The sequence below is a fragment of the Astatotilapia calliptera genome, chromosome 18 (assembly GCF_900246225.1).
Source record: "Astatotilapia calliptera chromosome 18, fAstCal1.2, whole genome shotgun sequence".
NCBI lineage: Eukaryota > Metazoa > Chordata > Actinopteri > Cichliformes > Cichlidae > Astatotilapia > Astatotilapia calliptera.
Genome location: NC_039319.1, coordinates 34801560 through 34817050, shown reverse-complemented (window position 1 = coordinate 34817050; position 15491 = coordinate 34801560). Strand labels below are relative to the sequence as shown.

The window sequence follows — 15491 nt, the reverse complement described above, 5'->3', positions numbered from 1 at the left end:
GTGTGTTAGTGTGTATGGCACTGTGCCTCAAATGTCAGGCTTTACTCCCTTTATGTTACTGTCAGAAAAGTAGTCAAAAATGAGTTTGTGTTCCATCTTCTCACTCTTGCTGGTTTAGTGAACTCAATTCAATTCAACTTTATTTACACAGCGCCAAATCACAACAACTATCTCCTCAAAGCACTTTATACTGTAAGGTCGACCCTACAGTAATACATACAGAGAAAACCCCAATAATCATATGACCCCCTATGAGCAGCACTTTTGCGACAGTGGGAAGGAAAAACTCCCTTTTAACAGGAAGAAACCTCCAGCAGAACCAGGCTCAGGGAGGGGCGGGGCCATCTGCTGTGATGTTTGGAGTGATAGAAGGGAAACAGGATAAAGACATGCTGTGGAAGAGCCAGAGATTAATAGCAAGATGATTAAGTGCAGAGAGGTCTATTAACACATAGTGAGTGAGAAAGGTGACTGAAGAGGAAATACTCAATGTGAATCAAAGGACTCCCCCAGCAGCCTAGACCTATTGCAGCATAACTAAGGGAGGATTCAGGGTGGTGTGAAGTGTGGTGTTTCAGTTTGACAGCTTGAGAGACATACCACAAACCTCTATTTCCCTTTTATACACTAGCAAGCCCATGATTTTAGATGTATACACTCATTTGGACTCCTTTAGTGGGAAAATAACCCAATGACATGGTCTCAGCTCCGCCTGCTAGATATAGCTAGATAGATATCCTAGCTGCAGACTGCTTCAAGGAATTATGGCTTTTTCCCCCCAGTATACATTTTCACTAACTGCAGGAGGGAAAGTACCAATGGAATAAATGATGCTTCAACTCTATTATGTGTCTCTGTAAGCCCAAGCAATCAAAACAGCATAGCCTCAGCCAGATGGAATGCAGCCATCATGAATGTGCTACCCCTTCTATGACAAGTCCAAGTTTTCTGCAGTTAAAAACATGTGCAGAGACAGGCTGTAGGCGTGACTATGACTGCAGCAATGACATAGCTTTAACTGCCACTGTGCTTGTAGCTGTAGCCCAGCCCCATTGTGAGCTTCTCATGTTTTGGCATACATTCAGGTCTTAGAGGATAATTGTCTCTCTCTGGATAGAAAAGAAATAAAAAAAGAAAAATACTGTATGCTGGATGATAGTAAAGGTTTTATTGTCATATGGGTTAAAAGATAACAGCATCTCTTTGTACTGTAGTGTGTATGGTGGGTCAGCTTGCCTACATGTGTGAGTGAGCCGGACTATCTGTATATATCCTTTGACTGTTGGGGTTTTCTCTGTGTTATGGTAGGATCTTTACCTTACAATATAAAACTCCTTGAGGCGACTGCTGTCATGATTTGGCACTATATAAACAAAACTGAATTGAACTGTATACCTGAGGTCAGTGGTGACCAGCTGTTTATCTTATGGAAGAATTGTGGCTCCTCAGTTCACAATCATCTGCAGACTGTTGGAAGCCACAGAGCTATGAAAATGAGCTTAAAGCTACTGAGATCACATCAGACAGCAACTGCCTATGAGAGGAGCCCAGTTTGTTTGACGATATTTCTTCTCATTGTTAGCTCCACTCACATTTTCCTAACCTTAAATACATCTTAATTTAAAGTGAATGCAGTATAGCAATCGGGCTAAAATTGAATTGAACAATGGCGTTCCCTTTTGTTAAAGCCCCACCCTTAAAATTTGTGCTACAGATTGATCTCAAAATACATTTTTGAGGGTTTTATGGACAAGTCTGTTCACAACACTGCTTCGTACAGATTTACAGATGTAAGTGTCTGAATCGTCCCAAATTTCTTTCATGTTCCTGTCTGTCTGACTTTACATGACAAACTGTTGCACTCACTCATTTACCTCTGCTAAACAGGCCACGAAATGTCCAAGTTTAAGGAAAATGTTGACAGTACACGGTTCTTCTGCGTCTGTGTTTATGCTTGGGAATGATTTTGCGTTTTGGGTCTGACTCTGTGGGCACAGAAATTATGCCCATCTTTTCCTGTTTGCAGATAGAGAGTGTCACATAAACACACACTCAGTTTGTTAAAACTCTAAATCCCAAGTAATGCAAACTTGATTTTCGTGATGCTGTACTCCAAGCTTAAAGGGAAGTTATGGCACAGCAAATCCCAAATTTTCTATCCAGGAGAGAGCTCATACACAATATACATGTAGCAATTTAATTTCCTCACAACAAGCTTTTGTCCTAGAGCAGCGGTCCCCAACCCCCGGGCCTCGGACCGGTCCCGGTCCGTGAGTCGTTTGGTACCGGGCCGCGAGAGTTGAAGCTCAGGTGTGAAATGTCTGGTTTTCAGGGTTTTTATCGGTTTTCAGCGTTATTTTGTTATCGTTTTTATCGTTTACTCTCTTTTCCTGGGTCTTTTCACGTCTGTTATGAATAAATCTTCTTTTTTTCGGTACCGGTACCAGTTTTATTTTGTTGTATTTATCCGCGACACCTTAAAAGCCAGTCCGTGAAAATGTTGTCGGGCATAAACCGGTCCGTGGCACAAAAAAGGTTGGGGACCGCTGTCCTCGAGCACACCAAGATCTTCCAAGTTCTGTGTTGTGACATTCTGCGGTACGGTTCACTGTCAACTGTTTTACATCAGCTCAGACATTTCTCTTTCCCTTAGCCCTTATCGTTCCCTGAGGAACAGTGAATGTGCACTCGGTTCTTCAGTACCTATTTTGGCTTTCCGCGCTTTTGATGAATGAGAGACTCAAATGATTTTGTGATACCTGGCTGTTATCTGCCAGGGAATGACCAGCTGCCCCTCCATTTGTGGCACTTAGAAGATTTAAAGGTAAGAACTGCTCAGTGGTGTTTGATTAGCTGGAAATTTAAAGTGTAAGTCCTCATGTTTTTAAATCAGATACTGGGTCTGATTGGAAATTTTTCATATTGTGAAACATGCAAAACAAACTGAGGTAAACTCACTGTGTTATTTAAAGGTTGCATGACAATCCTCTGCAGGATAAACAGCTACGTTTGTACTGTGATGGAGTAAAGAACAGTGTGTGACTGCTGCACAGTGGCTGTGCTTTCATGGTCTGATTTCCGTTACATCAGCTGTAGCACAGATTCATGTGAATCTTTAGCTGATGATGCTGACATCCATTCACCTTCATACCAACTTTATACCTTGGAGAAAAAAGACACTAGAAATAGTGTGCTTTCAGTGTAGAGGATGGAAATCAGCCAGGACACTCGTGACACATCTGCATGAAACATTACAAACAATTTTCGGGTTTCCCACCTGATAAATCCACTTTCACCTCTGACTGTACACATTTTACTATTTAAAAACAAAGCCGCCCTCTACAATGTAGGCAATAGACCAAATCCTTTATCATCCTTCTTTTTCTTCAGATTCAATTTGAGTATAATTTGATTTTTTTAAATAAAAAGTTAAAGTTTGTATTCCCATCTACTGATATTATTTTATCATTATGCTAAGACAGCACAAGGTTCAGTTAGCGCTGCACAAAAATGGAAACGTCCTCCAAAGAGCTACTTTTTACTTTCCTATTTGGGTACATTTCAGACACTGAACTTTTTCATTTTTACTTGAGTAAAGAAGTTGAATCAGTACTTTTACTGGAGTATTTTTTAACAGTTGTATTTGTACTTCTACTTAAGTACAGAATGTCTGTACTTTTGCCAACTCTGGTATAAAAGACACCCTGAGTCACAGGTTGGTGATCACTTTTTTCCCATCAGTCGCTGCATGACTTAGCTACTGAGCAGTCAACTGGTCACCACTTGGTGGTGAGTTGGATCAGGTGGCAAGGAAGGGATCCTGGACAGGCCGCCTGCCCAAAACATATATCATTTGGTGGTGAAGAGAGCAGTCATGCTAAAGAAAGAGTCCCATCAGCCTTGATTGGTCTATGGGACTCTGAAGCTGACAGGTACCAGCAGTCCAACCGGCTCTGGCAATAACTTTGGTGTGGGAGGAGTTTGGTGAGGCCATGTAACTAGACTTTTGGTCAGCCTTCAAGTAACCATGAGGCTACTCAAGTGGGGAAAGTGGTGGGGTGATGGCAGGGTCCTGAGATTCTTCGATGTTAGGTCTGTCTTTTACAGTTGTAAAAGAACCGCAGAGATGACCAAACCTTTTTGATTCTTCAGATCATTCATTAGGAAAAATCCACATTTTATTCCAGCTTTAAAGACAAAGCCTGCGCCAGGTGTAAATGAATACTATCAAACTTTAACTACTTGTTAAACTATTTGATGAAGGAATTTCTCCTGAAGTCACACCTATCTGTTAGCCGATGCACAGAAAAAGCATAATTAAATTGACACGTTCTAGCATTTTACTGGAATTCTGAACAATAGTGGTTTCTGTGGTGCACAGTGGGTGGATGCCGATAGATGGTCCTTTGCCAGAGGGACATGTGGAGCAAACATGAGATAATATTTTCCTGTCGCATTTCTCTAAAGGTTGCCTTTCATTCCAGACAGTTCACAGCAAAAATCTGTCACAATGCACAATGGCGAGGCCTTCAAAACACAAACAGGAATGACATCATTGCCGTGAAGGATCCAAATTGTCTTATAGTCCTGGACTGTTGCCCAGTGGGATACACACCTTCTATACTGTAACTGTGATAATGTGACAGTATTTACAGGATCATATGTGCTAAAGAATCACCTCCTTACACTGCCTTCCTTGTGTTTCATTAGCATTCGCGTTGGAGCAAGACAAGAGGCTCTGAGAACAACACTTGCAGCTGAGCAAACATCCGATCACAGACACACACACACGCCGAATATCTCACATTCAGTTCCCTGTGCCCTACTAATGCATAAGCAGGACATAGGCTGATGTAAACAGCTCAACAGGATTTAAGCAGTTTTAGAAAATAAACTTTGGAAAATAGATTTCGCTGTTGTCGTCAGCTCATGTCTGCATCTGCATGTGTGTTATATGCAGACAGGTAGACTACAGTCTACCTCAGTATACATTCATGCACTGAGGCAAAAACATCACTGAGCTTCACAGCAACGACCTCTTTTTCTCCCTGTGTGTGTCTCACTCTGTTTCTGTGCGTGTCTGCGTGATTGCGTGTTTCTAGAGGTGAAGTAAGGGTGAGAGGAGCAAAAAGGGACTTTAGGCTGATTGGGTGATAGTTATGAACACTTGATGTAATGGAAACTGTCCTTCTGCAGATGTTCACCTCTGACCTCCTAACAACAATGCAGTCCTCTATCTGAAATATTCTGTAGGCTTTACAGTGTGCCATTGACTGAACTTGTGTGTTTGTGTTTTTGTGTGTGTGTGCGTCCAATATCAGGGTACGAGTGTGTTCAAGGTGAGAAGTTCATCTGTAGCACTGTAAGACCCAACACATCAGAAAATAGCCAGAAAATTCAGATTTTTGGGAACTGAGATGTTTATTAACCCTTCTAACAAAATCCACAAAAAAGGTTTTGCTATAACACTTTTAACCTTTGAGTGAGCTTGTTAAAGCACCCAGTTTGTATACTGTGTAAGATTTAGATCACTGAGACATGGGGAAACCTAATATAATAATACGAATAAACAAATTTACCGTGGAGCACGTTCTTGATTTGTCTAGTTAACTGTTCCTGAGACTGTATTGTGTAGCCCTATGACTTCTCCATTGTGCGATGCAGGCCTTCATAAAGGGGACACAAATTTGAAAGCGATTTAAGTGATTTGAGACATTCAGATATGTGTGGTGCATGTGTGCCCTCAAACATAAGAATCAGTATTGCTGAAAGCCAACGTTTGGACCGTAGGTTGTCTTCACTCAGTCTTTGTGTCTGTGTGAGCAGACAGTGGGTTGATTCTGCCCTGAGGCTCGACTCTACTTCTGCTAACCTCTCTGACTCATAGTTTTCTTCTTGTTTTTTAACCTCTTTCTGTGTCTGCTTCTATTCTTTTGTCCCTGCTCTGCTCCCTCTCCCCCTCTTTTTCCATGCCAAGAAAAAGAAGATTTTAATATTCATACTATACATTAAAATAGTAACTTTTCCAGTGAGATGCCCCACGGCTCAGTCGCTGGCCCTTTGCTATTCTCCATTTGTAATTTCTGCATTCTTCTATTTTTGTGCACATGATTTCCAGTTCTATTTCTTAAATAACTCATGAGCTGTTACTTACATTTAATTAAGCTAATTTGAATCTAAGTGTTAATATCTGACAACTTGATAGCGGCTCCCCAAAGGCGTGTGCTGCTGAACTTGAGGAGCCGCTACAACGAGTCTTCAATCTCAGTCTGCGACTGGGGAGAGTGCCCGCCCTATGGAAGACATCCTGCATCGTCCCGGTCCCCAAAAAGAACCGGCCCAATGAGCTGAATGACTTCCGACCGGTGGCACTGACGTCACATCTTATGAAGACTCTAGAGCGGCTCTTCCTCAACCTCCTCCGACCACAGGTACAACATGCCCAGGACCCACTACAGTTTGCATACAAGGCGGGTGTCGGAGTGGAGGATGCCATCCTGTACCTCCTACACAGAGCCCACTCACACCTGGATGGGGGAAAAGGCACGGTCAGGATACTGTTTCTTGACTTTTCCAGTGCCTTTAATACCATCTGGCCCTGTATGCTTCAGGAAAAACTGAACAGGATGGAGGTGGACCCCTGCCTGGTGGCTTGGATCTCCGACTACCTCACCGACAGACCACAGTACGTCAGGCTGAAGGACATCACGTCTGACACAGTGGTCAGCAGCACAGGAGCACCACAGGGAACTGTGCTGTCCCCTCTTCTCTTCACCCTGTACACCTCTGACTTCTGCTACAACTCTGAATTATGCCACATTCAGAAGTTTGCAGATGACACAGCCATCATGGGGTGTATCTGGGATGATCAGGAAGAGGAGTACAGAAGTCTGGTGAGGAACTTTGTCGCATGGAGTCACACAAACCACCTGCAACTCAACACCTCAAAGACTAAGGAACTGGTTGTGGATTTCGGGAGGTCTAGAGCAGGTCCACTGCCGGTTCAGATAGAGGGGGAGGAGGTGGAGGTGGTCAACAAGTACAAGTACCTCGGGCTGTGGGTGGACAATAAACTGGACTGGTCATGCAACACAGAGCACCTGTATAAAACAGCCCAAAGCCGACTGTACTTCCTCAGGAGGCTGAGGTCTTTTAACATCTGCAGGAAGCTCCTGAGGATGTTTTACCAGTCGGTGGTTGCTGGAGTACTTTTCTATGCTGTGGTGTGCTGGGGGAGCAGCACAGCAAAGAAGGACTCATCCAGGCTGGAGAAACTGATCAGGAGGGCTAGCTCTGTGGTCGGCATGAAGCTGGACACTCTGGTGACAGTGGCAGAGAAAAGGACATTAAAGAAACTGCTGGACATTATGAACAATGCCAGACATCCTCTGCACACGGCCATTAACAATCAGAAGAGTCTGTTCAGTGACAGGTTGCTTCTCCCAAAGACAAGAACTAACAGACTTAAAAACTCCTTTGTCCCACACGCCATCAGACTGTTTAACTCCTCTCTGGAGGGGAGAGGGAGGGGAGACAGGAGGACAAAGGAGGGGGGAACAACTAAGCTGTAGTGCCTCTTCACCTCACTGTACAATACCTTGTGCAATACTTTTGTAAATAGTCAACAGTGCAATAGACTCAATACTTGAAATGTGCAATTCACTTGTATTTTTATTTTTTATTCCTATTTATTCTATTTATCCCCTTCGTATATTTTATTTATATTGTCTCTGTATTTATATATATGTGTGTGTGTGTGTGTGTGTGTGTGTGTGTGTGTGTGTGTGTGTGTGTGTGTGTGTGTGTGTGTGTGTGTGTGTGTGTGTGTGTGTGTGTGTGTGTGTATATATAATATTCTGTAACTCTGTAACTTCTGTCGGTGCTGTGCTTTTTTGGAAATCGAATTTCCCAGAGGAACCCACCCGAGGGATTAATAAAGTTCTATCTTATCTTATCTTAACTTTTCATAGCTGTTAATAATTATTATAGGGTCCTTACATTATAAAGCTCCTTGAGGGGACTGTGACTTGGTCCCATTTAAATTAATTAAATCTTGTAAGAGGATCCACATAATGGCAATTAATGTCCCTAGACTGTAGGTGTTGATTTAATTTTCAAATGTATCCCTTACACACCTGAACACTCCTAAAATCTCTAGCAGAGTTGTTTAGGGACCATGACTGTGGAACAACTTGCTGAAGTAGATCAGGCAGGGTTACTTGATTTTATCACTGTATAGAAGAAACCTTTCTGTACTTGTCATCATTTTGTGGGTAAGCATTGTATTATTACCTTAGTAGTTTTGGGTGTTTGTTTGTTTTTTTACCTCCGACTGTAGGATTTTGTAAAGCACTTCTTCGTTTGTCTGAAACGACTGATTTCTCGGGCACCCTCACCCCAGCCTGAGGCGTTCTGGTAACCTGTTGTTTGAACTTACACAGAAGACATCTAATAGAGACTGATAGATTTTAACTCATTCCCAGGCCACAATGGCCCTTCCCTCTGCAGGTGGTCCCCCTTTTGTCTTCACTGTGGCAGTAGGCTGAGCCAGCAGATCAAAGAGCCCACAAAAAGTGTGACCGTTTCTCTGTGTGTATATGTGTGTGCCCCTGTGTATGAGTGTGTTTGTGCACATCTCCCATCATCTCTCACATTCCAGGAATTCTTTGTGTCCCAACTGTCATCCCGGGCACAGAGGAGATCCAATCAGAAGGACAGACGCTGCTGTCTTTCTGATCATACAGTCGCCTTTACTTTGTGCAGGCGCACATGCAGAAACGTTGCTGTCCCTCTGTTATGTAACACCCATGTTGTCTCCATTACACTGTAAACCAGTTGGTCAACATACATATTTCAGCTTTAAGTTATTTTATTCCCTTCTGAATTTTTCGCTCCACTTCCCTTTATTTTTTTTAGTTGCCATCACATATGATGCTCAAATGTCCTAAAGGAGCATAGCAACCAAATTATTCTCGCTAAGTTTTACTTTTAGCCGTGGAGCTGACTTTTAGTGTTGTCACTGATTCTTGTCTGTGGTTTTCTTGGCCACTCATAAGCTGATGACAGTGTTAGTTTTTAGTGTGTGAGCAGCGTTTCTTGGACACTCTTTCAAATAGAAAGGCCTAGAAATATAAACTGAAAATACACACACGGGAAAAGTGGAAGAGGAGTGAGGGCGGGATGGGAAAACAGCTTCTCAACACAGGCTTCATTTACTGCTTGGCTGGTTGGTGCAGCGTCTGCACATGTTCGGGAGTCTGAAAGTGTGTGAGGTACACCTATACCTGAAAACAGGTCCTCTCTGTTGACAGCTGTGCAGCCCACCCACCCAGCTACAGTCTTTAGGGTTGGTTAAGACGAGGCGTCAGTCAAACTTACTGGGGTAAAATATACAGCAACACAAACACACAAATTTAAAAGAACAAAAAAACAAATAAATTCTTTGTGAGTTGCATAATTTTGTGCTTGTAAAATGCCTCGAGATAAGTGTCCAAGAATGTTGTATGAACAGTTTCAAAAGTGACGTGTAATCTTCCTTTAAAAAAAGGTTACAGTCTGCAGTGCCTCGTAAATGAGTTCTTTTGTTGTTCTAACCCTGAGAACCAAAACCTCTTTCGCTCTAATTGGCAAAGTACTTGTACATTCAAGCACACAAAACCAAGAGCGCATGCAGACACACACTTCGGGCTTATGAACACACACACAAAGAGCAAAAGTGACACCAAATTCCAATTTTTTTATCTACTACATTTTAGTAGTAGATAAAAGAAAGAGCACAAACTTGCTAGTTGTGGTCTTGCTTCCTAAGTGTTTTGTGCGTTCTATCACAGCTCCCATTAGCTCAGCTCAAGTGCTTCTTGATCACTATTCATGCTGTGATTGTGTCATTTGGACGGCGTTGCATTAGTGCACAATGTGGCAAAAGTTCAGTCAATGGTTAATGTTGCTGTAACAGATCACAACACATTAACCTCACACCAATACGTAATGTGTCGCCAACTGCTGCTCATAGGAGAGCTCCTGCTTGCTGGTGTTGTCTCTGACAGAACATTCACCTTACAAAAACGTGCCTTAAGGCCACTGCTGTGTCAATTTGGTGCTGTATAAATAAAATGTAACTAAAAGGCACAAAATCGCACTATATCAAGTATTATTTTTCTTTTGGATTTTATTTTTATCTTGCAGTAATTTTGATGGATTGTGTTGTGACATCTAAGCCAGTTAAATATCCTGGGCTTCTCTAAACTCTAGCCAATTTACTGTTTTTGACCACAAGGTGGTGGCAGAGTGCTAGCATGTGTGAACGAAGCACAGTATGATTTCAACTGCAGTGTCTTAATGTGTGGTCAATATACTGTTTCATTGATTTTATTGATTCTGAATATACTGATATTAGAAATGACACCATGTGCCCATGTGTCATAGTTATACTTGTACAGCTTGTTTATCTTAACACATTTATGTACATAAATCTACATCACTGTTTTCTGATTATTAATCAAAAGCAGGACACGTTTTTGTTTAAAATTGGCATCTTACGTCATCTAAAGAAATTCTGTAACTAAAACTGTTATATCAAAATATCCACACAGACGCCTGCCTCTGTGATTTTCCTTTGTCTTTCCAGGAGACGCTTAAATGGAATTTTTTTGTAAATAAATTCCTAGTTTCATCCATGGGATTGGCTGTGACAGTAAACCAATTAGCATTTATTGTTGTAGCAGTTGCTAGGTAGAGCAGGAAGTGAGAGAGAGGTGAAGGGTGAAGGGGTTACTCCTCCTGGAATCCAGGGGCCCTAAATGGGGTCAGCATGTATAGAAAAAAGGGTCTGTAAATACTCGTAAGAATGTGGAGCAGTTCACCACGTTCGCTGTCAATAGAAAATTGTATTTAGTAGTCAGTATAATCTTTTAGTGATATAAGTTTGCATATGGTAGAATACTGCTTGTAGTTATTTGTATTAGGAAATATTCAACCATGTATACTCAGAGGCATATAATCAATTGTGTAGGGATAGGTTGTGTGATCTTTAACAGGCTGCAAAGGCTTGGTGTGTATTCCACACACCCACATCCTGGGAGCACGAGAAAGGTCGTACTTTCTCTTATTGTTTTATGGTAGGATTAACGTAGCTATGTCTGTTTTAGTTTAAGTGCTTCTTTACATATAGATGAACTGCTGGACTTCCTCACCATGTTATCTAGGGTGAGGGGGAGACTACCCTTTCCTGACCAAGGATGTACCTTTTGTGCTTTCATGACCCTTTGATCAGCAGTAACACACACACACACACACACACACACACACACACACACACACACACACACACACACACACACATACGTTCAATGGAGTATAGGGCTTTGGAGTTGACGTCACGCCGCAATGCATTGTGGGAGCGCAGCTCCATTTTCGGGGTCTACGAATCAAAACAAACACACTGTGTTGGAACAACGACGACAAGAAACATGCTTAAAAGCAGCTCAAAAGAAAACGGACGGTATAGAGACCGATTGCGTCCAGAGGCGAAGCAGCGGTACTTGGAAAAAAAATAGAGTGCATCGCAAATCTGGACCCATTTGAAATACGGCAGTGGAGTAAAGACCCAGACGACTTACCGCCACTGTCCTACCCCGATATCTTCACGTATCTTGTTTGTGGAGTAAGCGCTTACACAGCGAACCAGTTTCGTAATTACAAGTCACTGGAGGCGCACATCCAATTTACAAATGGCTGGGTGCAAGATTTGGCTATTTTCAAGCCGCCAAACTCTGAGTACGTCGTCAAAGTAAGTCAGCTGGAGTGCATCGAGTGAAATAGCCATTTTCCACCCCCCACCATAATTAATGTTACACATTTATCATTGAACTGCTAAAATATCGTTATCATATTATATGCCCATAATTGTAAAGTACATGCAAATTAACACATTGATAATCAGGCAAATTATTAACGCCAATTTGTGTCCTTCCTGTCTCATTTCATTTATTGTCTTTACATCAACCAATCAAGTCACTCCATTCTATGTTTGATCGCAATTTCTATAACTTCCGAGACCACCAACGATGATATTATTCAGCTATAAAGTGTGATGTGAACATATTTAGAACTTACCGGAATGAAAATGTCTTGAGCACACCAACTGATATCTGGAGACGTAACAGAACTTGATATCAGCTCGTCTCACGGCTGCTATCCAGGCTAGACGCCTTCGTTTGGTCATATCCAATACATGAGCTCCTTCATGTTGCTTCCAGGTTGGGAAAGCATAAAAAGACAATCCAAACTTATTCCCGTGCCGGTCGTAAGATCGAACATTGCAGCCGACCACACAGCAAGTACGAACCATGGCTATGCTTTCGCTCCTTACTTAGACCCCCAAAATGGCGGATCGGGCCAAAATCCTTTCCACGCCCACCCCCGTGACATCACGCTCCAAAGCCCTATAAAATAAAGACCAGGGCAGTTCCTCACCGGAGTCTCTCAGTAGGGAACTGCCCTTGCTAGCAAGAACTCTGTGTTTCTCTTCTCTGAGTCTTTACTGAAGAAGTGTTTTAGAATATTGTCCTTAACATTCGCCTTCGCACATCAGAGCTCAGCTTTCTTTCTGTTACTTTTTGACAACATAAAGCCCGACTGGGGTCATGTTTGCAAATAAGCACTCTCTTTTCATTTACTGTTTGAATGTGGCCAAAAGGCTCCATTTGGCATCAGCTCATTGACTCATGTTTCTGATGCAGTTGCAACACTTACATTCTTATTACAACCACTAAGAGATAATAGTCTAATTTATAACAATTTCTGATAAATTTGCAGATTTGTACAAGTCCTATTTTACAAGCTAGAAACCCTTATCCAAATCTACAAACCAAGAGTTCAGGTGCTAGTTAATTTCAGGCTAGTTTAGGCATTGTTATTACATTGTTTATTACATACATGTCAGTAAAAGTCTCATTCACATGATGGAGCCCTACTCAGAAAACTGTCAGATTTAACACTCTCTGTGAAACTGGATTAAGGAAATAAGTGTTTAAAGTTCAAGTTTTTAGAGCACGTTCAGCAACACCTTGTGCCATTACACATTCAGGCCCCATCTTATCTTAATGAGTAACATAAATAACATAGAGCTGGATCAGGTGACCCCGAATCCTCCCTTAGTTATGCTGGTGTAGGCTGCTGGGGGATTCCCATGTTGCATTGAGTGTTTCTTCTTCAGTCACCTTTCTCACTCACTATGTGTTCATAGACCTCTCTGCACTGAATCACACTTGTTATTAATCTCTGGCTCTCTTCCACAGCATGTCTTTATCCTGTCTTCCTTCTCTCACCCCAACCAATCACAGCAGATGACCCCGCCCCTCCCTGAGCCTGGTTCTGCTGGAGGTTTCTTCCTGTTAAAAGGAAGTTTTTCCTTCCCGCTGTCATCAAAGTGCTTGCTGATAAGGGGTCATATGATTATTGAGTTCTTCTCTGTATGTATTATTGTAGGGTCTACCTTACAATACAAATACTGTTGTTGTGATTTGGCGCTGTGTAAATAAAGTTGAATTGCAGAACATGAAATCACTGGGTTAGGTAGTTGGTTGGATTCTGCTAACAGGCTTAGCAGACTTAGCATAGACATGAGTTTAAGTTAACATATAAGTGGAAAACAAGGAAACAGACGAAAGAAGTGGATAACATTAATAAAAACAGTACTTTCAACTATGAGTTCAAATGAAGTATTCTGCTCTTTACTACACAATGCATTGAACAATACTGTAATTCTTGGGCGTTTCTTTTTTCCCCTTGGGTGGTCTTTTTGCTGTGACCAGCCAGACATCCAACCAGTAGGAGAATAGCTAAGAAAAAATCGATTTGATTGACAGTTTCTGGTTGCCATTTTTCATTTTAATTAGTTCAACTACATAAGAAAGTCTGTGATTGATGTAGCTACAGTAAAAGCTACTTGTTGATAGCCACTGATACTTGGATAAAACACTGAATAACAGAATTAGGTTCTTGTTCAACTCCGTAAGTAAATCACACAACACATGGCTGAGACTTGAGGTTTTTTGAGTTACATTTGTTACTACAGCAAAACGTCTGTTTTGCTGTAGTAACTGGTTGGCAAATGGTTTCTTTATCCTCAATAAAAATGTGACTGAAATATACAGAATCAAATGTTTTTTAGCTCAAATAAATAATCACTTCCATTCTAAAAAAAAAAAAAAAACAGCAAACAGTACAAGTAAACTCAAACCTAAACAAACATCACAATCCAGTCATTACCACCAATCCAGCCTTTGTCCTGGACCTCACCAAACATTTACAGAGACACAACACAAGAGAACAGTCATGCCTTTGTCATCAGCAACGTGGGGCCCCTGTCCTCGCTCTGTGATCAGTGAGCGGCAGCAGAGTGAAGTCCAAACCTTTTATCGTGCAATTAAGAAACAATCATCATAATTTTGCGTCAGGGAGCAAATGAGCGCTTGCTATTAAAGGTGAAGCCATTTTCCTGCTTTTACCCAACAGCACCATTCTCTGTCAATGGTGATGGAAATTTGAGCTTTTCTAGTTATAGACACATACATGAGAGCACAAGTCAAAAACTAAGAATGAGATGTAACTACAATCAAAAACATTAGTATTACACGAATAACTCATTGTTTCTGAATAAGAATTACACATTCAATCTCTAAACCGCAGTCTTCTCACATGTTATCTAATGTCACATAATATGAATATTTGATAATTTTCTTACTTTTTTATTCAATTTCTATGTTACAGTGGAATGTATGAAATGTATGTAGAAAGTGACCGAAAAACTATGTGCCAAAGGACACACTGAAGCAAAGCTTTCCCTCTGTGCTCTTAAAAGAAACCTCCCTTCTAATGCCTCTGCAATGTTTTCCCTCCTGATTCACCGTAGTTTCATTTAGTATGATGATCAACAAAATTGGGGCCAGCGTAGCACCAGATATGGTCGGGCTAAGTTGTAAGAGACTCTCTTTAAAATAGTGGTGAAATGTGAAATTTTGAAAAAATGAATTCTTAACCAAATAAAATAGTTTTTAATGTTAGCGTGTTGGACTACAACTTGCATCCTAAACAGTATTAAAGCTTTCTTGGGATGTTCTCCCCCCTCTATGAGCTGCTAGTGGTTTGGTCCACCCCAAAGCAGCACAGACAAAAATAGTTTCAAACTTGATAGCGATGGTGAGGACTTAGATAACCACTGATCATGCTCCAAGACAGAACAGGGAACTATTATGTGTAAAGTAACTAAGCAAAAAGTTCTTCTTATGCCTGTATAGCTGCTGATATATCATAAAAATGTTTTTATATAATATATAATAATAGTAGGCTATCCCAAAATAGTGAAAAACAGAGACTGATTCAGCTGCAGCTCCAACTCTAAATAAATAGATATATTTATGTCAGTGAGAATGTAGAGCAAGCTGAGCCTTAAAAGGCATCCCTCAAAGCTTTACTAGAGGTGTTTTTGT

The 15491-nt window shown here is 41.4% G+C and overlaps 1 protein-coding gene across 1 annotated transcript in view; it reads left to right on the top strand.

Annotated features, from left to right (window-relative positions):
- Positions 1–15491, top strand: part of col15a1b (collagen, type XV, alpha 1b) — a 55406-nt gene that overhangs the window by 5113 nt on the left and 34802 nt on the right. The gene's annotated exons all lie outside the window — the stretch shown is intronic.